General features: G+C 41.8%; 1 long non-coding RNA gene and 1 pseudogene across 1 annotated transcript in view; both read right to left on the bottom strand.

Moving 5' to 3' along the window:
* The window catches only part of LOC102249130, a 174,399-nt pseudogene extending 172,736 nt beyond the window's left edge, over nucleotides 1-1,663 (bottom strand).
* A 9,566-nt stretch (nucleotides 1,664-11,229) lies between these two features.
* Nucleotides 11,230-25,341, bottom strand: part of LOC106726078 — a 14,788-nt gene continuing 676 nt past the window's right edge. Inside the window, exons 2-3 of the long non-coding RNA XR_001362091.1 lie at nucleotides 18,331-18,335; nucleotides 11,230-11,240 (exon numbers count right to left, since the gene is read on the bottom strand). This is a non-coding gene — a long non-coding RNA (uncharacterized LOC106726078). The remainder of the gene's footprint in view (nucleotides 11,241-18,330; nucleotides 18,336-25,341) is intronic.

Consider the following 25,341-nt stretch of genomic DNA (forward strand, 5'->3'; position numbering starts at 1 on the left):
AATTTTTAAAATTTCAATAAAAACATACTTATCAATAATCAATTTAAATGTAAATGGATTAAATGCTCTAAACAAAGGGCATAGGAAAGCTGAATAGTGAAAAAATAAGACAGATATATATGCTGTTTGCAAGACACTCCCCACAGAATGAACGACACACAGAGACTGAAAGTAAAGGGATGGAAATTATATTTCATGAAATTAAAATGAAAAAATAAAAAAGCTAAAATAGCACAATTATATCAGGCAAAATACACTTTTTGACTGTGTGCAGCGCCTTGGATGCCCAGTCTCCTTCAGGTCTTGCTTTTGCTCTTCAAGGTGCACTTGAACTTTGGCCAGATAGCTCCTGTGCTCTTCTCCTAGGGTGCCTTCCCCACCTACCTGGGGCACCTGTGCATCGCGAAAGAAGTAATTTCTGTAGAAGTTACCCTGGTTAGCCCTCTACAAGTTCTCAACCACAGCCATCAGCTTCTCCGGCTGCTTTCTCTGCTCCTCCCCAGTGGCCTGGTTCTTGAGGCCACAGTACCTCTTCCCACACTCCTGGACCAGGATCTTCAGGCTGAAGTTGCCTGTTTTGGCTACATACTCATTCAAGGGCATGTCCCCTAAGTCCTCCTTGTGGGTGAAAAGGACCACCACGTGTCTCATGGCTCCTGCCCAAAAGACCTCCTTCACCCTCCTCACTGCCACTGTGTTCCGGGCAGTGAAGCACCCCAGCTGTGTCACCAGCAGAAGAACATGGGGCCCTGGGGCTGAGAGCACATAGCAGTGTCCGATGTCCTTGTACATTTCTTGGTCCTGGGCCTTGGTCTCAAAGATGGAGGGCGTGTCAACCACCAAGATGTCCCTTCCATTCTTCGTGCCTGGGACCAACTAACACATCTGGTCACAGCCTGGTCCCCAGCCTGGACTCAAACACAGGTTGACAGTGGCACTTTTTCTGCAACCAGATTGGCCCACCAGAATGAGCCTCAGTGAAGAAGATGATGCAAACTCGTTATCTTCTACACTGCCTGAAAGAGAAAAATTATGTGTCTTATTAAGCTAGTGTTGCTTCAGATTTTTCAGTCAAGGACCCGTATTGTATCTCATCAAAGCTGTGGACCTCCCTCCCAGGAAACTGTCATATCTAAATACATACAAAAGTTTCCAACATCTTTAGGGGATTCTCTGGTCATAGAAAGTACCCTTTGGACCCATAGCCAACAGTAAGAAATGCTACACTGAGGAGGTTGCTTCAAGTTCTTCAACAAGACCAGGGGAGATAGTTATTCTGAAAGAAAAGTGGTTCCTGTGTTTCTCCAGGAATGGTGCCTGTTAAATAAATAAATGTGTGCAGCGCCTTGGATGCCCAGTGACTCCCAGTCTCCTTCAGGTCTTGCTTTTGCTCTTCAATGTGAACTTAACTTGCATGTTAAATAAATGTGAGATTAGAAGGATGCAAAGGATGAGAAGTCACACATGGGAAAATATTACCACTTCTTTTCACTCACAAATAACCAGGAACACTTGTGTAGAAGTGCTCAACATATTCACCTAAACCCTGGGAGAAAAGGAAGTGTCAGCTCTGACCTTCCACCAAGGACCAGCTGAGGTCCGCGGGTCTCTGTTCTTTGGGTGGGGAGTTCTCTGCTTGAAATTGAGACAACAGAAAGGTCATAGTTACTGTCAAAGGCAAAGCCTGAAAGATGACTCAGGATGGGTGGCTGAGGAGGATGGAATTTAAGACCATTAGTAGTACATGGGATGGAAAGGTCACCTACTTGGCTGATTGAATTACAGGAAGTTAACAAAAGTGGAGTTGGAGAGGGCGACGCTGAGCCAGGAGCTAAAACCTTCCAGGGTGGGAACCCAGGGAGTTCTAGAGTTCTATGAGCCCAAATGGATTCCAAGTTCATTGCAGTGTCCTAAAATCTATTATTTTATTTCTTCTACGCTGTGTTGGCTCTTCCTTTTCTGCAGTGTTCTGGGGTGGTTTGTAGCCTGCATGATTAGTAAATCTTTCTGGGAGATATTTCCATTTTCTGCTCAAAGTGGACAAGGAAAGCGAAATTTTATTCACAATTCAGTTCAAAACCCTGAAACTTCTGACCTGAGGTTTCATTTCCACATTTCCCACACCTCATGTGCACGGAAAGCATTGTACTGAAGGGGTCGGGTGGAGGTGGGGGTGAAGGTGGTGGGAAAGGTAAAGAAGAAATGAGCACTGACTTTTTCTTCTTCAGTGTAAAATCACTGGGTTTCTGTCACTGTGTTTGAGGTGAGGAAACGGTGCCTCTTAAAAACTTGGAGCCTTTCTTACCTTCAGCCTTAGTTCCATATCTGCTCTTTGGAAGTCCTTCCATCCTCTTCTTGGATAAAAACAGGAAAAGAGTAAAAAGTAAGTGTCCACATGGAGTTGGTAAGGCCTGGGGTCACCTCCAGTTCAGACTCCTAAGAATAATTCTCCATCGAGGAACCATTTCCATTGCTAATTTCCTAACTCACATTATGCCCTCAAAAGTCTATACCAGTGATGGCAAACCTATGATACGCATGTCAGAGGTGACACGCAAACTCATTTTTTTGGTTGATTTTTCTTTGTTAAATGGCATTTAAATATATAAAATAAATATCAAAAATATAAATCTTTGTTTTGCTATTGTTGCAAATATCAAAAAATTTCTATATGTGACATGGCATCAGAGTTAAGTTAGAGTTTTTCAAAATGCTGACATGCTGAGCTCAAAAGTTTTGCCAACACTCGTCTATACATAACTTTAAGGGAACCTGGTGATGCTAACACAATGCACTGTCAACACAATGCTTGGTCCCTTTTTTTCTGTCTCAGCTTACAAGAAAGCAGGAAATGTTTTAAAACAGGGGTGGGCAAACTTTTTGACTCGAGGGCCACAATGGGTGCTTAAACTGGACCGGAGGGGTGGAACAAAAGCATGGATGGAGTGTTTGTGTGAACTAATATAAATTCAAAGTAAGCATCATTACATAAAAGGGTATGGTCTTTTTTTTTTTTTTTCTTTAAAAGGGGCCCGGACCCGCCCCGCGGGCCGTAGTTTGCCCACGGCTGTTTTAAAACCAATCCATTATTTACCTTCCTCCAACTGGAAAAGACATGAAATGAAAAAAACATTATTTTATGGAACGAGGAGGGGAACATTATTTTATCTTATGTTTTGAATTCATAGTAGGCCAACTTTCTGGAAAAAGTACTTCCTCTCATGTCAGTCCTTGAAGGACTCATGTCCCAGATCCAACCTTCCCCTGGGAAGGCGCACTGTACTTTTCCTCTTGGCCACTGGATACCCATGTGACACAAAGTGTGTTGGGCACTAGAAATTCTCATTACTTCAAACAAGCCAATGTCATTTACAGCAAGGTAATTTTTTCTCTCTGTTCTAGCAAGTTTGTGATTAGCCCCCTGAGCAGTTGGTGGAGAGAAGGGGGTGCCATGGCTGAAGAGAAAGCATCAACACTGAGGACAAATTCAAGAACAACTCACTTCTTGCTCAGGGTATAATCAACTGTTTTTTCTGGCTGGCTCTGAGGTCCTTGTTTCCCAGTGATCACTATTCTGTATCTCAGAAGATTTAAACAGAAATTGGCACAACCATTGGCATAAATTGGCATAAATGTCTCATTCAACTGAGGCATAATATTGGTCACTCATTTTTGTGTTAGAAAAGACAAGATGTTACATATCTAAGATGAGATTTAATTTACGTATTCAGTTTTAAATATTATGCAGTTATGAAACAAGTTTTTAAGTGAACTTATGAAACAAAAACCTGTAATTTGCAATGAACAAATGTACTGGTAAGTATTCTGGTATTTTTACTGAAGGTATTTGATTAAAAAGTTAACACATTACACATGAATTTCATTTATGTTTTTTCTCCCTCCCTCTGCCCTTCAGAGGCAACCAATATTCTGAGCTTTTTGTGTATCATCTCATGTGTTTATTTACACTTCTATAGGGTGTCCCAAAATTCACACAAGAATTGAATTTTGCATGAGCATTAACAACAACAACAACAAATAAAAAGCTAATTTTACTTGGTTTATTGAATCAGATTCTAATATCTGTTGCCCTTTGATTTCAATCCCTTCAATTTGATAAGCATTACCAAGTACCAATTATGGGCCAGGAGTAGGGACAATGAAGACCAATGAAGACCACGGCTTTGCGTATGTTCCAGCAAAGCCGTGGAGGCCATTTACCCAAAGTCCTATTCCATACATAACCCTATACTGTATACTTTATGAATCAATACAAAATTTACAATTTTTAATTATAAACCTGTGTTTTTAATCAAAATTACTTCTTGCGTGAATTTTGGGACACCCTTACGTACACATGTATCTATAGGTAATGTCTAATACTGATTTTGTATTTTAAGCTTTTACATAAAAGACATTATTTGTATAAAATTGTATCCAATTTTTTTAACAAACTTTTAATCTGTTCCGAAATATATGCTTCCTGCAAAATAATTCCCACCTACTGCATATCTCTGTGCAACAATTGATGGATGGCTGTCATCTGACTAGATATTGTTAAAGTGACTCAAGACCCCTATGCCAATTCTCACTGACACAAGCCATGTGTGAGAATTCCCCAAATCTGCACTTGCACTTGGTGATATTCCACTGTTAAGTTTTTTATCACCTTGAGGACATACATAATGATGTCTTCGTCCATTTACAAATCCATTTTACTGATTACCATTGAATTTTAAAATGGTTTTCATAGTTTGTTATTCAGGTTGCTTCTATTTTATAGAAATGTTTGCACACTTTTATATTAATATAGTGGGATTTTTTTTTTTGGCACTCCGTAGGCAAACCTCAGGTGGGTTCTGGCAGATGAAATCTGTCAGCTGCTAACTTAATTTTATTTTTTCTCTTGCTTTTTTTATCCTGTACATTAGATTCCTAGAAGGACACAAACTACTGAAGGTGACTCAAGCCGAAATAAAGTCTAAAAGAAGTTAAATTAAAATAAAAACCTACAACCAAAGAAAAGCCCAGTCCAAGATGGTTTCACTAGTGAATTCATTAAACATTTAAAGAATTGCCGAAACCGGTTTGGCTCGGTGGTTCGAGCGTCGGCCTACGGACTGAAAGGTCCCAGGTTCGATTCTGGTCAAGGGCATGTACCTGGGTTGCGGGCACATCCCCAGTAGGAGATGTGCAGGAGGCAGCTGATCGATGTTTCTCTCTCATCGATGTTTCTAACTCTCTATCTCTCTCCCTTCCCCTCTGTAAAAAATCAATTAAAATATATTTTAAAAAAAACATTTAAAGAATTAACATCAATACATTGCAGACACTTTCAAAAACCAGGAGAGGAGGAAGTACTTCATCATTCACTCCATGAGGTCAGTATCCTTCAAAGATATTACAAGAAAAAAAACTACAGACCAATACCCTTTATGAATATAGACATAAAAATCCTCACCAAAATAGTAGCAAATTGAATGAAGCAACTTACAAATACAAGTACATATGTGAGAAGTATGTACTGTATATAAGTATAGATATCTGGGATTTATAATAGTTTACTTATTGAATTACACCCCAATATCCAATATGTCCAAGGCCCTCAATAATTTGTCAGTCATATGTCAGCTGAGTGTCCCCCAGTCCTTGGTGACTTGGTGAAATTGGTCCAAACTATCATTACACAGCATGGAAGACTTCACAGTCCTCCCCTCTGTTTCTAAGAGTTACCCTTTGTTTTCTTCAGCCTCTCCTGTTGCCTCATTCCTGTGACATTGTACCCTGTTTCTACTTCAGCCTGTCAATCTGGAGGCCCCAAATGCACCTTTTTACTGTTTCTTAAAACACACTAGTATTTATGCAGAGCTATTCATATTCAGCTATTTCATTTTTAGTTTTAGAAACTTTACTGGAAATGCTACAGAATACAAGATTCAGCACACATACTTTCTCATTCTGATGACTCTCTTCTCTTTGCTCTTCCCTCTTTTTTTCCCTCTAATTTTTAAGATGCTTTTATTTGTGTATATGAGATTCTGTCCCTTAGTGGATAAAAATCATGTCTCTTTTAGACACTCCAGCTTTGGTTTAGAAAGCAACAAACCAAAACACCTTACTCTCCCTGCTCCCCAATTTATATTGAAAGGCAGAAATAGTCAATTTAACAAACATTTTTAAATTTCCCACATATTGGAAATATTAGATAAATTATAGGCAAATATCAAGTGTGGGCCAAAAAACATTCAGGTTACTCCCATCCCATTTAAAAGAAGACATGTGTGGTTATATCCGGTACCCATTTGTTTTCTTGGACTTTTAAAAGACTCCATTCAAATCTCCTAGCTGCAGGAAAAGGGCTGTCTCCTTTTGAATTTTTCTCCAGCTGGTTTTCCTACCTGTTTCCCTTCTGCTGCCTGTTATTTCAGTTGTCTGATTGCTTTCTCTTTCTTTTTCACTCTTGATTTTGTTTACAGTCTCAGGATGTTGGCTGAGAAAAGCAGTTTTGTGCGGTGCTTCCTGTTTTGCAGCTTTTGGCCTCATTGTCCTTTGTTTTCTAGGTGACTGTGTTTGAGACTGGCTTATACTTTGCCCTTGTGGTTTCACATTCTGGGTGGCTTCTGGTGCAGCTTGAGACCAGGCACTTGTTTGTTGCTCAGAGCTGGACTCTAGAGGTCGTTCCAATATGGGTACCTCGCTGGGCACCTCACTAACAACTGCTGGATAAGTGACCAAGTCCATTGGAAATACTTTGTCTGAAAATTTCTACAGGGAAAAGCCACCATAATGCAGAACCTTGTGCCCATTATTCACACATATCCTGGCACCACCTGTAACAGTTACATTGAGCTCCCCCAATCTGGGCACCAAGAAAAGTATATAAAATTAGAGGCCACTGTTTTGGAAATAAGTTGGTGTTTTTTAACACTTCATCCCAACCTTTGCCTTAAATTTAGGATCACATAGCAAAAAGCAACAAGCAAGACGTTACTTTGAGAAGAGTTTGGCTGCAAGTCCAAAATCATCATAAAAGGGTCATTTTAGTCATTGCACTATAGCATTTTCTTCATTTGTTGCAAGAAGAAGAGTGTTTATTATCCACAGCAGGAAACTTTTGTTTGGTTGACATCTGTACTAGCTATTGTTAACTCACCAGCAACTCTTAGATCCTATATCTTCTAACCTGTCTTGGACTTAGTCACTTTGTGGCTAAAGTTTCCTGATGTTACTCAAGGCTTTCATGCTTGGATACTCTATGTAAGCACAAGACATGGTTTAAGAGCGGTAGTTTTATTTTCTTCATCAAGGAGATGGAGGATTCACAGAAAAAGCTCTGTCTCCCCAAAAGGAGTGCTTTTATACACTATCTGGTTAACTAAACATTGATGTTTTTCTTTTTTTGTTTTATTTTTCTTTATTGATTAAAGTATTACATATGTATCCTTATCGGCCCATTGCCCCCTAACCCCCTCCCCCCCACTCATGCCCTCATCCCCCTGTTGTCTGTATCCATTGGGTGGCTTATCAGCAAGCATACAAGTCCTTTGGTTGATGTCTCCCCCTTACCCCAACCCTCCCCTAATCTATTTTTGTTCATCAGTTTATGTTGTCCATTATATTCCATAAATGAGTGAGATCATGTGATATTTATCTTTCTCTGACTGGCTCATTTTGCTTAGCATGATGCGCTCCAGTTCCAACCATGCTGTTGCAAATGGTAAGAACATCTTTTTTCTGGGAGTGTAGTATTCCATTGTGTAGATGTACCACAGTTTTTTAATCCACTCATCTGCTAATGGGCACTTAGGCTGTTTCCAAATCTTAGCTATGGTGAATTGTGTCGCTATGAACATAGGGATGCATATATCCTTTCTGATTGGTGTTTCTAGTTTCTTGGGATACATACCTAGACGTGGGATCACTGGGTCAAATGGGAGTTCCATTTCTTGTTTTTTGAGGAAACTCCATACTGTTCTTGCCTCCATATCAACTTACACCATACACAAAAATAAACTCAAAATGGATAAGGACTTAAAAATAAGACAGGAAACCATAAAAATACTAGAGGAATCCACAGGCAGCAAAATCTCAGACATATGCCAAAGCAATTTCTTCACCAATACAGCTCCTAGGGCAATGGAAACTAAAGGGAAAATAAACAAATGGGACTACATCAAAATAAAAAGCTTTTGCACAGCAAAAGAAACCATCAGCAAAACAACAAGAAAACCCACTGCATGGGAGAACATATTTGCCAGTGTTATCACCAATAAGGGTTTAATTTCCAACATGTACAGGGAACTCATACAACTGAACAAAAGGAAAATAAGTCACCCAATCAAAAAATAAACAACAGACCTAAATAGACACTTTTCGAAAGAAGATATAAAGAAGGCCAGGAGACATATGAAAACATGCTCAAAGTCACTAATCATCCATGAGATGCAAATCTAAATATTGATTTCTTCTTTGCAGTTGACTACAATTGTGGGGTTGGGTTGGGTTCCTGTTAAGCTCATCTTGCTTCCCGCTATGCCTACAAAACACTGTGCTACATTTAATCACTTGGCAAGATGCATTTAGTAAGAGCTTCCATACCTTAAGATTCTTGTCCTAACTAACAATGATATCCAGCATAGCATGGTACAGGTTTACTCTAATAACAGGAAGTTCACCCTTATTGAAATCCCACTTGATGGAAGCCTATGATCCCTTTTAATGTGCCCTTGATTTCTGTTTGCTAATCTTTTGTGGAGGGTTTTTGCATTTATATTTATCAGGGAGATTGGCCTGTAGTTTTTTTTTTCTCATGTAGTGCCCTTGTCTGGTTTTGATATCAGAGTTATTCTGGCCTCATAAAATGAGTTTGGAAGTTTTCCTTCCTCTGCCCTTTTTGGGAGAGAGTGCGAAGGATGGGTAATAATTGTCCTTCAAAGGTTTGCTAAAATTCACTTGTGAAACTGTTTGGTGTGGGCTTTTCTTTGTTAGGAGATGTTTTATTCCTGCTTCAGTCTCCTTACTCATTATTTGCCTGTTCATATTTTTTGTTTCTTTATGATGCAGTCTTGGTAGGTTTTATGTTTCTAGGAATTTTATCCATTTCCTCTAGTTTATCCTTTTCTTGGCACATGATTCTTCACAGTAGTCTCTTATGATCCATGAATTTTTTTATATCAGTTGTAATTTCTCCTTTTTCATTTATGATTTTATTTATTTGAGCCTTCTTTATTTGAAAACTCTAATCTAGTTAAATGTTTGTACATTTTGATTATCTTTTCAAAATACAGCTTCTAGGGTGTGTTTTTTTTTTTGTTTGTTTGTTTTTTAATCTTTTCTATTGTTTTTCTTATCTCTGTTTCCTTCCTCTGCTGACTGTGGGTTGGTTTGTTCTCTTTTCTTCTGAGTCCTCAATGTAAAGTTAAGTTTTTTATTTGAGATATTTCTTTGTTCTTAATGTTGCATCTATCATTACACCCTTCCTCTTAGAATTCCTTCTGCTGAATTTCATGTTTTTATATGTGTGTTTCCATTTTTATTTATTTGAAAATATTTTTATTTCCTTTCTGACTTTTTTCTTGTATCCATTGGTTGTTCAAAAGTGTATTGTTTAATTTTCATGTTTTTGTGAGTTTTTCCATTTTTCTCCTGTTAGTGACTTTTCTAGTTGAATAACAGTGTAGTCTGAAAATATATTTAGTGTTTTTTCAATACTTTAAAATTTGCTAAGACTCGTTTATAAATATACTATGTCAAGTCACTGAATAACTGGCTGCTCGGGACTGATTTAGACATTGGTCAGGTGTGTAGAAAATGAAAAAGGGTGACAACTAGCACCTCAACAAAGGATCAAGCCACCTAAAATCGTGAATAGGTTGATAAACTGAAAATTATCAATTAAAAATGTCTGCAAAAGCCAATTGATTGTTGAAAGCAAAATAATAATATATGGTTGAGTTTGTATTTTCTGTAAATATATAATGTATGACAATAATGCAGAAGGTGGGAAGAGACCTTACAACATATGTGATATTATATACCATTTGCTGAAATAGAATATGGTAAGTTAAAGTTGTATATTGCAAACTGTGGAGCAATGAATAAGAAAATCTAATGAGATATAGAATAACGCAAGAGTTGAAATAAAACAGAATTTTAAAAATTCACAAAAAAGCAGAAAAAAGGCAAAAAAAGGTAGATGGGACAAGCTGAAACAAATAGCAAGAGGATGAATTTAAACACAACTTTATCAATAATCATATTAGATGTAAATTATCCTAATGCTCTAATTGGACAGTCAGATTAGATTTTGAAAAAGCAAGACTCAAATCCCACTTTAAATATAGGCACACAGACAGGTTAAAGGAAAAGAATTCAAAAAGTTATACCATTAAAGGTACACACCATGCACAGATTAGGCACATGAAACCTGCAGGGGTTGTATTAATATCAGACAAAGCAGGCTTCAGAATAATACCATCTTTACACCCTGGATAAGGAAGGACTTTTCATAATGATAAATAGGTTAATTCATCAATAAGACAATAATACTGAATTTTCATTCACCTCATAAGTAACTGAGCTTCAAAAAAAAGAGAGAGAGAGCTTCAAAATTCAAGAAGTAAATTCTGACAAAAACAAATGGAGGAATAGTCAAATGCACATTTACAGTTGGAGATTTCAACACTTCTCTTTCCATACTGGAATTATTTTCTTTTTTTCCTAAATTGAGCACAGACAAGGGAAGAGAAACTGGGTTTTCTAGTTCAGATATCTCCCCACCCAACTCTGACTTGTGGTTTCATTTCCACATTTCCCACAGTCTTATCTGAAGAGGTTCCTGAGAGACAGAGGAACTCTAAGACTTAGATTTGCTTCCTGATCTCTGGGCAGTGTGTGGCTTGGTGTGTGCTATCTACTCTTTCTAGGCCCCTGTTTCCTCCTTTGTCAGAAATAGACAGCAGTCTCTCCTGTTTAAAGATCTCCTGAAACCACTGTGAGTGGACTGAGGAGGAGACTGGTCACAGTGGTGGTGTTGACAGTGTTCTGTGGTGATGATTGTCAACTCAGCTGGGAATATGTCTTCCCTGACCAGGCTGCTGCTCTCAGAACCTGTATAAAGAGGCTAAATTACACCAGGCCGATCATGCTCACAGAGCTAGCATGCCATAAATGATGGGGAAGGGCTGTCCAAGGGTGAGCAGAGACTGAAGTTGTCCCTTCTTGAAAAGGTCATCTGTCCTCTTAGTGTAAAGGGGGTGAGTGAGTGTTGGGACCAGGAAATGGACTTGGGGTGGAGAACATTATCTGCTCTTTCAACAAGGGAGATTTGCTTCAGCAATGGGTAGCAAAAGCCGAGGGAAATGACCATTTATCCCTTGCATTTCCATCCTTCAGTGATAGTGTGGTGTGTGTCTTCCAAGCTCAGAAAACTCCATATTCAGAGGTAGACTTTGACCTTGTAGGACCATCATCAAGGCCTTTTTCTAGATTCTGATGACCATTGGGATTCATGACACTGCCGATAGGGCAATGCAGAAAATATTTCTGCTACCTTTCCATTAAGGAGTTCCAGCTCATTTCCATTGTGGTCTGAGAACATAGTCCATATGATTTCAATTCTCTTAAACATTGTGAGTTTTTTTATGGCTCAGGGTATGGCCTTTCTTGGTATATGTTCCATGTGCACCTGAAAAAAATATGTCCTCAGCAAATATCAACTTCTACAAAACTCAATAGATCCGTTCATTGGGGGTGTTATGGAATACTTCTAATCCTGGTTCTATGTAGCTGTTCTGTCAATTGTTGAGGGGGTGGTGAAGTTTCTAACTATAATTGGAGATTTACCTGTTTCTCCTTTCAGTTGTCAGTTTCTGCTTCACATATTTCACATCTCTGTTGTTTGGGAAAACACATTTAGGATTGCTCTGTCTTCTTGGAGGAGTCACCTATTTATCATTATATAATGTCCCCCTCTGTTCTGGTAATTTTCTTTGTTCTGAGGTCTAATTTATTTGCTATCAATACAGCCATTCATTCTTCTTTTTACATGAGTAATATTTGCACCACTGATCTTTTCCATCTTTTTTTTAATTTTCAGCCTGTTTCTACTATAATATTCAAAAGGACTTTTCTGTAAGCAGCATATGGTTGGGTCATGAGTTTTAATCTGCTCTGCCAATCTCTTTCTTTTCATTGATGTGTAGACAGCAAAAATACTCTCTTCCCCAGTGGCCTCGATTACAGCCATAGTGGGGTGTGCATGTCCCCTGGAAATCCTGGGTGCCTCTTCCTCGATTTCCACCAGCTCAATCAATGTTCCTTGGGGACTCTCTGAACTCCATTCCTCCCAACCAAACATCAGTAATCAAGTATTTCAGAACACTAGACATTTGCTATTATTTTTTCTCATTTATTTTCATCAGTGACCATCTCCTTCCTCAGCAAAGTGACAATGGTAGGGTTTTCTTGCAAAAGGATATTGACAAGTGGACAAGCCCAAACTCAAGATTTCTATCAATGCCTCTGCTGGGATCTGTGCACAACCCTTGAACCGCAATACCCTTTGGCAGCAGAGAAAATAACAAGTCTCAGCATTGGGCACTGATGGTTCCATTCTTGTTCCCAATAGTTTCCAGGGCTTGTGGGTCTCGCTCCAATATTCATTCAACTGTTGCAGATAATTTTCCATTTTTACATGTTTCTTTAGTGATGTAAGGGCATCAGTGACCTGGAAGTCTCTGTCGGTGAAGGCACCGGGTGAAGGATACTGTGAGGAAGTGATCTGAAATTACCCAGCAGTATTGGAGGTGGGCTTGAGTTTGTGTGTGAAGGTGGAGAGGCTGGGGACAGAGCAAGTGTGGGTGGCCAGATGAGCCAAGGTCTCAGTGGCTCCTAGAGACTCAAGTCTCTGGTTAAAATTTTCTTGGACTTGTAGAAGCCTCTACATTCAAGCTGCTAAGGGGTCTGAATGGAGACCAGGGAGGAGGTATCCCTTCCTGAGACAAAGGGGCAGCGTTTCAGTGTCTTATCATCTTATGGGCACTTACTTCAATGTGCATGTGTGGTGGCGGAGGAGGTGTGAGAGCTGTGTGTGTGCACATGGGTGCGTGGATTTGCAGAAGGGGTTAGGAATGACAGAACAGTGTCTTTGTTCAATGGCCATATAAGGCAGATGAATGAACATCTACAAATATTGATTTCTGTTAACACAACATGAATGTCTAGGGCATTTGTTCATGCAATTCAGATTCAATTGAAACAAATGGGTCTGGACTGAGGCTTTGTGTTGGCTCTGTCCCTTGGACCCCTGGGGCAAACAGAGATGATTCCAGGATGTGGGACAGCAGCCTGAGATCAGTAGAAAACAGGCAAGAGCAACACTTGTTGGGCTCCAGTAAGAAGAGCTCAGGGAGGGCCAGGTCCCATGGGCAGGTTTGGGGAGAGATGGGAGCGGGAAGGACTTTTGTCTTTGGGTTGGTAGGTTACTGCCAGGTGAGGGACACATGGAAACCCTGTGGGCCCCAGAGGCACAGACATCAGGGAAGAATGTGATTGTCAGGTGATGGGTCCAAGCCCTTATATACACTCTGTCACTCAGGACTGATCCTAACAATGGCCTCTGGCCTCCAGCTGGCAACACAGGACCAGGAAGCCCAGCAGTGCAGCTGTGCACAGTTTCCCAGCCGCCATAGGCCCTTGACCTCACCACCCCATGAGCAGCTCTCCAGCCTCTCTGCCATCCAGCTCAGCTGCACCTCGGGGCTCCAGAAGGCCACCGTCTGCGCCAGTCGCTACATATCCTTGAAGTAGGGAGCACCCAAGTGGTCCACCACCAGGCGCTCCACCAGCACTAGCAGCTCCTCCACCTGGGCCTCCCGGTCCCTACCTGCCACCCAGTCCAAGGCGCACGCGCTGGTCCCGCACTCTACCACCAGAACCCACACTGCAAGGTTGTCCGTGTGGCACATGAAATCCTGCAGAGAGTCCTGACCCAGGTCCTCCAGACGTGTGAACAGCAGGATGGTGCATGCCACCACATTGTCCCAAACACGCCTTTGAGCTTACTCATGGCCAGCTGGTCCTGCGCAGTGAAGAGGCCCAGCTGAGTCACCAGGAATAGTGACTGGGGCCCAGGCATGGACACCCTGCTCCTTGCACCCTGGATCTGTCTTGGGGACTAGGGAGCTAAAAAGGTCCAGGGTGTCCATGACTTCCATGTGGCACCGGACCCACCTGGGACTCCCCACCTCAGAGATTCTGGTCACCGAGGTGGCTGTGAGTCTAGAAAGGAAGCACCTGTGGCCCCAGGATGCTGTTCCTGGTGGCGCTCTTCCCAGCCCCTGTCTTCCCCAGTAGGATGAGCCTCAGCCGGGGCTCCTGCAGGGCCTGTGTGGTGTCTTTGGAACCTGGAGGACAAGTTATCTGTGAGATTTCAAACCTTAAAGCAATGTATCCTGGTTGCCTGGACCCCGGAGCTCTTGGAAAAAGAACAACAGTGCCTCAACTCTTCTTTTCCAACCAAAGCCTTACTGATCTCAGGAGGATCTTCACCATCTATCCCTGTCACCCTGGCTTCACCATGTGCACCTGTAGATGCTCAACACCTGGAGGGACTTTCTCTAGGGGAGTCCCCTTCATCATTCCAGGCATGACTTCACCTCCATTATCCCTGGTGGTCCACACCCTGCAGAGCTGTCCCTATTTGAGGCTTCAGTGGCCTCTGCCATACTTCTCCCAGATTCCAGCCCATGGAAGATGGGCAGGAGGGGTCAGTAGCCTGAGGGTGAAGAGTTGTCTGGAGTTCCAGACACTCTGGGTTTGACTCACAGTCCTGCCATCAGCCAGCTGTGCCACCTTGGAAGTTGCTTAATCTAAACATGAAACTTTGTTCAAAAATGGGACTAAGTGTATTGAGTTGTTTCTTCTGGAGATGTCGAGAGGATTCAATGAGATCACCTCCTTCCTTCTTCCTTCTCTCCCTCTCTCTCTCCTCCACACTCCCCTTCCACTTAAACCTGCTGCCTGCTAATAAGACACCCGTTTAACCCTCCATCCTGGTTCTCTAACATTCTAGCTGGTGAGTCACACTCCATCTACTGCATGATCTGATACCCTCTTCATCCTCTTTCCTGGAGATCAGAGTAAGTTTATTATCCTCATTTTATACTTGGGGAATGGAAATGTAAGCTAATCAAGTTCATATTTCCCAGCTGAGCAGGGGTACAGACCAAGTTAAATGCACGTTCAGGGTTCTTACTGTTTCACTCCAGACAAGTTTAGAGTCCTCTGTTTAGTCCTGAGTTTGCCCATTCCCCTTACAGAGCTCACACCAAGGGGCAAGTATGCAGTGCACGTCTTCTCATAGGCACTTTCTTCATCTTTTCTGTCTTCCCATGCTTACTGAAAAGAGTCCCAAACACAATTTCATTCATTCATTCATTAAATAGGTTTAACTACCTATAATGTATTGGGCCAAATCCAAAGAGCCAGTGACACCACACAGACACAGTAGTGCTTCCTGATTCCCCAGAATGTCAGAATAAAAGGAAGAACATTGGAAGGGCCTTGGCTGGATTTGTAATGATTCTGTGAGAGGGTTTGGAGACTTTGGGTTTGTATTTTCAAGGATTTCAAATGCAAATGGGAGACAGGAGATTGTAACATTTATGGGAGTGAGAAAGCTTTAGATATTAAATTTTTCCAGGTAATTCTATGTTAGTGACCAAAGCTGTAGATACTAAGTTTTCCCAGGAGATTCAGCAGCCAGGGGAGACTTTGAAAAACCATGAGAACTAGAAAATTTGGCAGGGACAAGGGAAACACTTAGGGTGGTTGGCATTGGAAACAAGCAAGAAGAGAACTGGAGTTTTGGTTTTGAAAATTGGAGAAGAACCCTATGTCCCAGGTGATCTGCAGCCTCTGGCTCTGCTCTCAGGAGTCAAATCACTGTCCTGTCTCAATGCATCTAAATATGATCAGTGTCCTGGAGAGACTGGGACACTCCCCTCCAACTCCTGACGTCCTGCCCCAAAGCTGAGGCTTCTCCAAGTAAAGTGGCTCTAGCCAATCAGTCAGTATTTAACACAATCAAACATTCTGTGCTCACCGAGTCCCTGTGCACAGTGCAGTCTGTCCTCAGTCTGCTCCTCCAGCCTCAGGACAACGAAGCCCCCCACTTACATGCTCCCCAGGGAGCAGATGTTGGGCACAGCTGCCATGTGCCCTCAGGCCTATAACTGGCCCAGCCTCCCTCACATGCTGTCTGAGTCCTGTCTGTGCTGCACCTTCCATTTCTATTTCCACCTCCTCACGTTGTCCACCTGGTCACCACAGGTGACTGTTCTCTCCAGTTGGCACTGCACAAGGAGAAGCCAAGGGAGAGGAAGGCTGACTGCCTTGTCTCTGGGCAAAGGACTTAGATGATGGGCTGGCCTGGTCCTCAATCTAAAGGCGTTCATATTTCTGCAGGAAGTCCCAAAGCCTTCATAATGTTCACCCCCATGGAAATCTATACACTCCCATGACTGACACCAGAGCAGAAATGGAGAGAGAGCCACAGATGCAAAGGCCAGGAATTGTGCTAATGCAAGGAGTCCTGGCCAAAGTGGAGATGAGAAGGGTCAGGGAACTGACAGTCCCGTGGGTAAGCTGGGGTTCAGAAAGTTCCTGGACAGGCCCAGAGAGCTGAAATCTGGGGTTACAAACACACACTGTCATAGAGGAATGGGAAACATGTGGGATCTTATACGCTACACCTCCAAGGGACTGAGTCTATCCACCCAGTCCAGGACTTCCTGAACCTCCTGTCTCTGGGAATTATCTAGGGGATTCTGTCAAATGTGTATTTCTCAGATATTTTGGTTCACATACCTGTACTTCCACAATATAAGCACCTGCGCACCCCGACCAATGATTGTGATGCACTCAGTGCCTGATCTCAGTGTCTGGATCAGATTTCCTAGTCCAACCTCTCATCATGCAGAGGAGGGAAGGGAGTTCAGAGGGCACAGCCACCCACAGTCCTGGCCAGCTTGTGTTAAGGAGGCAGTGTTTAAGGGCACAAGTAGGGCAAGTGTTTGAGGACTATGGTCATGACCTTTGCCATCTCCTTCAAGTTGCTTTCTGGACACTTGGAAGAGAGTGGAGTGTTTTAGGCGGTTTAGCCCAGATACACAGGATTTTCACTTTAATGTGTTCTGAGTTTAGACTCACTTATATGTCCTCAGAAATCTCTTTGCCTTACTGGATATACACATGGAGAGTCTTTGCTGTCTTTTAAAGCATGTTTTGATCCCTGCAGGAGAGTGAGCAGACCCCTTCCTTCCTTGTTAGGGGAGTAGGTTAGGAGAGGGCTTAGCTCAAGCAAGAGCCTGGGCATCTAGGCTGGAGGAGATGCTTGCCACTGCTCCTGAAGCTGCTGTGTGTGAAAGACAGGCAGCCTTACACACCCGGGAGTGTGGAGTTACTCCTTCTACATCCTACTCCCCTTACTGGTACCTATTAGAATGGAATGTTCACTCAGTGAGCTTCTTATAGGCACTGAATTCTTTTCATTCCTGACAGCTCTTACTTTGCTGCTGGCTCCCTTCCCCTGCTGGCCCTCACCTTTCCTGCAGAATCAGTGACAGGCTCTGAGTCTGGCCCAGAAGGCCCTGACCTACTGTTGCCCTCTGGTTGTGAGTGCAGCAGGCTCTTCCTCCCAGCACATGGGGAAGTGTTCTGCCTCTCAGAACTCAAAGGGCAGGAAGCCCAGGGAGGGGATGCCTAGGGGTGACAACTTAAAGAGACAGGAATATTCACCACTGAGGCAGTGGGATGGGCATTTTCCACTGGGAAACACAGCCTTGGACTGAAGTAATATTCTCAGAAGGTCCCTGTGACACCAGCACTTGTCCCTTCAGGGGCTACTATAACCTCATGAAAAAAGAGCATATTAGGTTTCTGATGCCTGTTTTCACTTCCAGCATTGATCTTTTCCTATAAAATGGCTTCTTGAGAGCCTCCTTTCTGGGAAAGTGCCACCAAGGTGGTCCTGGTGACAAGAATCACCTGCAAAGTCTCCTGGTTCTCAAAGGAAAGGAAAGCCTTTTCACTATTAAAAATGGGAGAACAGGGAAAAAGATGGCGACTGGACGGCAAGAAGGTAGGGAGGGAAAGAGTGTGAGAGAGCGAGGGAGCAATAGAGGAGTGTGTGGTGTGTGTGTGTATGAGCTAGGGACAGTTAGATTCTGCAGGTCTTCCAAGGGGCTGCCAAACCAAGCAGTCTTAGACGGCGGATCCCAGCTCCCTGTGCAGACACTCCTGGGCTGCCAGTGCGAGCACAGAGACCACGCCATCTTGAGAAACAGAGCTGTTTGAGACTAGGATCCTGGCCTCAGCACCATCCAGTCTGGTCTCAGACACAAACCAGGACCCTGTAGCCACTGGGGACAGAGACCTGTGACCACAGCTGCATACCCACAGACAACGAGAATACAGACATCATGGCCGCAGATTTCTGCGAGTAACAGAGCCCATCCTCCTCCCCTCAGGTTCACGGGCAGCGCCATAGTAACAGATAGACCAGCCCCTTGCTGCAGGAATTTTCCCACTGCAGGAATTTTAGCCTAAGAATCCGTGGACACTGGGAATCTGTTCCCTACAAAGCAATCGGGAGACCAAACCCGAAGCAAGTGCAAGGCGGCAGTGCCACCTGACTTTGATTCTGGGCAAGCACACACTGAAGTCTGCTTTCTGCAGCACAGGAGCAAACCTCATGCCAACACAGTGCTACTGTGCAACCCAGTCCCCCAAGCTGACCAGGACCCGATTCTCTGGGTGAGAGGCAGCATTAAGCACCAGTGACTTGACTCAGTTTCTTTTTTTAAAAAATATATTTTATTGATTTTTCACAGAGAGGAAGGGAGAGAGACAGAGAGTTAGAAACATCAATGAGAGAGAAACATTGATCAGCTGCCTCCTGCACATCTCCCACTGGGGATGTGCCCACAACCAAGGTACATGCCCTTGACCGGAATCGAACCTGGGACCTTTCAGTCTGCAGGCCGATGCTCTACCCACTGAGCCAAACCGGTTTTGGTGACTCAGTTTCTTATCATGTGCACCTGGGATTCCTGATTCCCAGTGCATTCACACTAAGAGCCAGTGACTCCAATTCTTGGTGCATGTGCACACAGGGACCCTGATTCTCAGCGCAAGCCCACCAAAGCAACAGAGACTCTGATACTGGACTCTTGGGGAACTCTGACTCCTGGCACAAGCTAGGGGGCTCTGATTTTCAACACACGCTAGGGGAGTCTCCGTTTCAGTGCGGTGCAGGCGTGTTCCCCGATTCTAGGTGCACATAGGAGGCCACACTGAGCACTGGTAATGCTGACTCTGAGCGAGCCTGGTTCCCACCAACCCATGACAGCCACATATCTTAGTGTCGGAGCTCTTCAGTGACACTAGGGTGGGGCAAAACTCCCACTGCACACTGCCCAGGCCCACGCAACTCAACGTTTGAACCTTCTGGAGATAGTCAGAATGAGAAGACGACACAACCCCCAGAGGAAAGAAAATGAGAAGTCGCCAAGAAAGGAAATTAGTAAAATTGAAGCATGCAATATGACAGGAAAAGAATTCAGAGTAATGGTTGTACAGTTCATTCACTGGATGGATGAGAAAATCAACAACCTATGCAAGAATCAGGAAGAAATGAAAACTGATATAGTTACAGTCAAAAACACCATGGAAGGTTTCAACAGTAGACTAGAAGAAGTAGAGGACCAAATTAGTGAGTTAGAAGATAAGGTAGAGAAACAAGCTCAATCTGAACAGCAACAGGAGAAAAAAATTAAAAAGCAGGAGGGGAGCCTAAGGGAGCTTTTGCACAACATGAAATGAAGTAACATATGCATAATAGGGCTGCCAGAAGTACAAGAAGAGCAGCAAGAATTAGAAAATCTATTTGAAGAAATAATGGCAGAAAACTACTTCCCAGAGGGGAAGAAAAAAGTTACACAAGTACAGAGAGTCCCAAGCAACATGAACCCCAAAAGACCCACACCAAGACAGGTCATAATAACAATGGAAAATGTTCAAGACAAAGAGAGAATCTTAAAGGCTGCAAAAGAGAGACACAGAGTTACCTACAAAGGACCCCCAATCAGAATATCAAATGATTTCTCAACAGAAACACATCAAGCTATAAGGGAATGGAAGGAGATATACAAAGCTTTGCAGAGTGAAGGACTAAATCCAAGAATACTCTATCCAGCAAGACTATCAATCAAAATTGAAGGGAAAATCAGGAGCTTCACAGACAAAAAAAAAGGCTTAGGGAGTTTATCATTACCAAGCCAGCAATGCAAGAAATGCTAAAGGGAATGCTGTAAAACGAAGAAATAAAAAGGTAAGAAAGAACACAGGCACAAAAATAGAAATAACTACAAGCAAGTACCTTTCAATAATAACTTTAAATGTAAATGGACTAAATGCTCCAACCAAAAGACATTGAGTGGCTGAATGATAAAAAACCATGACCCATATATTTGCTGTCTACAAGAGACCCACCTCAAAACAAGGAGCTCACACAGACTGAAAGTGAAGGGATGGAAAAATATCTTTCGGGCAAATGGAAATGAAAAAAAAACCTGGGGTAGCAATACTTATATCTGACAAAATAGACCTCAAAGTGAAGGCTATAACAAGATATAAGGAAAGCCACTTCATAATACTAGAGGGATCAATACAACAAGAGGCTATAACCCTGATAAACACATATGCACTCAATGCAGGAGCACGCAAATACATAAAAAAAACTCCTGGAAGATATCAAAGGAGAGATCGACAACAATACAATCATAGTAGGGGACTTAAACACACCACTGACATCACTGGATAAATCCTCTAGACAAAAAAATCATCAAAGAAACAGCAATCCTAAATGATTCACTAGATCAGATGGACTTAACTGACAGCTTCAGAACATTTCACCCTAAAGCCCCGGAATACACGTTCTTCTAAAGTGCTCATGGGACATTTTCAAAAATAGACCACATATTGGGTCACAAGCAAAGTCTCCCAAAATTCAAGAAGATTGAAAGCATACCAAGCATCTTCTCAGACCACAAGGGCATAATATTAGAAATAAACTACAATAAAAACAATCAAAAAACCTCAAACACTTGAAAGGTGAATAGCATGCTACTAAATAATGATTGGGTTACCAATGAGATCAAAGAAGAAATTAAAAACATCTTGGAAACTAATGACAATAAAACACAACAATCCAAAATCTATGGGATACAATGAAAGCAGTCCTGAGAGGGAAGTTTGTAGCCCTACAGGCCTACCTCAAAAAACAAGAAAAAAAATAGTAAATCATCTAACTCTACAACTCAAAGAATTAGAAAGAGAGCAACAAGAAAAGCAACAAGAGAGAGCAGAAGGAAGGAAATAATAAAGATCAGAGCAGAAATAAATGATATAGAGACCAAAACAAAACAAAAGATCAATAAAACCAAGAGCTGGTTCTTTGAAAGGATAAACAAGATTGATGAACCTCTAGCCAGGCTCACCAAGAAGCAAAGAGAGAGAACCCAAATAAACAAAATCAGAAATGAAAAAGGCAAAATAACAACAGACCACACAGAAATTCAAAGGATTATTTAAAAACTGTGAACAACTCTACTCCAACAAACTAGACAACCTGGAGGAAATGGACATATTCCTAGAAAAATACAACCTTCCAAAACTCAATCAGGAAGACAAAAAATCTCAATAGGCTGATAACTGTGAAATAAATTGAAGCAGTCATCAAAAAGCTCCCAGCAAACAAAGGCCCAGGGCCAGATGGCTTCACGGGGGAGTTTGACCAAACATTAAAGGAGAAACTAAAACCTATCCTCCCCAGACGATTCCAAAAAATTCAAGAGGAAGGAACACTTCCAAGCTCATTCTATGAAGCCAGCATCCCCCTAATACCAAAATCAGATAAAGACAACACAATGAAAGAGAATTATAGGCCCATATCCCTCATGAACATAGATGCCAAAATACTCAACAAAATTCTAGCAAATCGGATCCAGCATTACATCAGAAAGATCATACACCATGACCAAGTAGGATTTATCCCAGGGATGCAAAGATGGTACAATATCCACAAATCAATAAACGTGATACATCACATAAACAAATTGAGAGATAAAAACCACATAATCATATCAATTGATGCAAAAAAGGGCATTTGATCAATTTCCAACACCCATTTTTGACTAAAAAAAAAACTCTCAGAAAGATGGGAATAGAAGGATCATTCCTCAACATAATAAAAGCCATATACGACAAACCCACAGCCAACATCATACTCAATGGGCAAAAACTAAAATCATTTCCCCTAAGAACAAGAACAAGACAGGGATGCCCACTTTCACCACTCCGGTTTGACATAGTACTGGAAGTACTAGCCATTGCGATAAGACACGAAGAGGAAATAAAAGGTATCCAAATTGGAAAAGAAGAAGTAAAACTATCCTTATTCACAGATGACATGATACTGTACATAGAAAACCCTAAAGACTCCATCAAAAAATTATTCGACTTAATAAATGAATTCGGCAATGTAGCAGGATACAAAATTAATGCTCTACTCAGAAAACTACAGGACGTTGAAAAAAGAGATAGAGGAAGACATAAACAGATGGAAGAACATACCGTGTTCATGGATTGGTAGAATCAACATCATTAAAATGTCCATACTACCCAAAGCAATCTATAAATTCAACGCACTTCCCATTAAAATACCAACGGCATACTTCACAGATCTAGAACGAACTCTCCAAAAATTCATCTGGAATAAAAAAAGACCCCGAATAGCTGCAGCAATCCTGAGAAAGAAGAAAATAGGTGGGATCTCAATACCAGATATCAAGATGTATTACAAAGCCACTGTTCTCAAAACTGCCTGGTACTGGCACAAGAACAGGCATATAGATCAATGGAATAGAATAGAGAACCCAGAAATCGGCCCGAACCAATATGCTCAATTAATATTTGACAAAGGAGGAAAGAACATTCAATGGAGCCAAGATAGTCTCTTCAATAAATGGTGTTGGGAAAATTGGACAGATATATGCAAGAAAATGAAACTAGACCACCAACTTACACCATACACAAGAATAAACTCAAAATGGATAAAGGACTTAAATGTACGACAGGAAACCATAAAAATTCTAGAAGAATCCAAAGGCAACAAAATCTCAGACATATGCCAAAGCAATTTCTTCACTGATACAGCTCCTAGGGCAGTTGAAACTAAAGAGAAAATGAACAAATGGGACTACATCAAAATAAAAAGTTTCTGCACAGCAAAAGAAACCATCAACAAAACAACAAGAAAGCCCACTACATGGGAGAACATATTTGCCAACATTATATCTGATAAGGGCCTAATCTCCAAAATTTATAGGGAACTCATACAACTTAACAAAAGGAAGATAAACAATCCAATCAAAAAATGGGCAAAGGATCTAAATAGACACCTTTCAAAAGAGGACATTCAGAAAGCCAAGAGACATATGAAAACATGCTCAAAGTCACTAATTATATGAGAGATGCAAATCAAAACGACAACGCGGTATCATCTCACACCTGTCAGAATGGCTATCATCAACAAATCAACAAACAACAAGTGTTGGAGAGGATATGGAGGAAAAGGAACCCTTTTGCACTGCTGTTGGGCATGCAGACTGGTGCAGCCACTGTGAAGAACAGTACGGAGTTTCCTTAAGAAACTAAAAATGAACTCCCATTTGACCCAGTGATCCCACTTCTAGGAATATATCCCAAGAAGCTAGAAACACCAATCAGAAAGGATATATGCACCCCTATGTTCATAGCAGCACAATTCACCATAGCTAAGATTTGGAAACAGCCTAAGTGCCCATCAGCAGATGAGTGGATTAAAAAACTGTGGTACATCTACACAATGGAATACTATGCTGCTGTAAAAAAGAAGGAACTCTTACCATTTGCAACAGCATGGATGGAACTGGAGAGCATTATGCTAAGTGAAATAAGCCAGTCAATGAAGGAAAAATACCACATGATCTCACTCATTCATGGATAATAAAGACCATTACAAACTTTTGAACAATAATAGATACAGAGGCAGAGCTGCCTCAAACTGATTGTCAAACTGCAGCGGAAGGATGGGGGTAAGGGGGAGAGATCAACCAAAGGACTTGTATGCATGCATATAAGGCCAACCAATAGACACAGACAACAGGGGGATGAGAGCATGAGTGTGTGTGTGTGTGTTTGGGGGCGTTAATGGAGGGATGAAGACACATATGTAATACCTTAACCAATAAAGAAATTAAAGATTAAAAAAAAATAAAAACCACCAGCACTCTAAAAATAAATAAAATAAAAATAAAAATGGGAGAACAGGGAGAGGATGAAAACTTTCCTTCAGGGCTTACTCTAGGCCAGTGGTCGGCAAACAGCCGCTCTCGAGTCACATGCGGCTCTTTGTCCCCTTGAGTGTGGCTCTTCCACAAAATACCACATGTGAATGTGCACATACAGTTTGATTGAAACTTTGTAGCCCATGCACAGAAGTCGGTTTTCGGCCTGGGCGAGTCTATTTTGAAGAAGTGGTTCGTAAGTGGAGTGGGGGGTGTGGGTCAGTCAGGCGATGGGAGATGCAGCGCAGGCGGGCCGCAGGATAGGCAGCACAGGGGAGGCACGTGCAATTCATGCATGAGTTGAGTGAGCCAGTCAGTCAGCAGTCTCATTGTGCAGTGGTTAGTGCTAGTTGAGTCCGCAAATCACACCCAGGTGACAAAAGTACCTACTCGAAGCATAAAGTTACCTGTATTTTTCCAACCAGCTGAAAATATTACAGGTATTTTTGTCATCAATTTAAGAATTGCAATTATTTTGTGTTGGTGGCTTTATTATTATAAAATGAAACGTTTTCTTAGGTGCCCTGTTTGACATAGCTACAAAGAAGCAAAGAAAAATGAAAAACGAAAACTGTGAATTTAAAGTTGAATGGACGGAGACTTTCACATTTATTCAAAACTTAAATGGCCTTCCAACCTGTCTTATTTGTCAGGAAAAATTGGCGCATAACAAGAAATCAAATTTGGAGAGACACTTTACAACTAAACACGTGTCATTTAGTACTAAATATCCTGTCGGTGATGCAAGGAAGAAAGCAGTTGAGGAACTTCAGAAGAGTCAAGAAAAATCAAGTTCTGTATTTAATTACTGGATGCAATCTTCCAACAATGTTAATATTGCAAGTTTTGTGGTTAGTCAAGAGATTGCTAAGAGAGGAAAACCATATACAGA

Source organism: Myotis brandtii, unplaced genomic scaffold (genome assembly GCF_000412655.1).
Source record: "Myotis brandtii unplaced genomic scaffold, ASM41265v1 scaffold224, whole genome shotgun sequence".
Classification (NCBI taxonomy): Eukaryota; Metazoa; Chordata; class Mammalia; order Chiroptera; family Vespertilionidae; genus Myotis; species Myotis brandtii.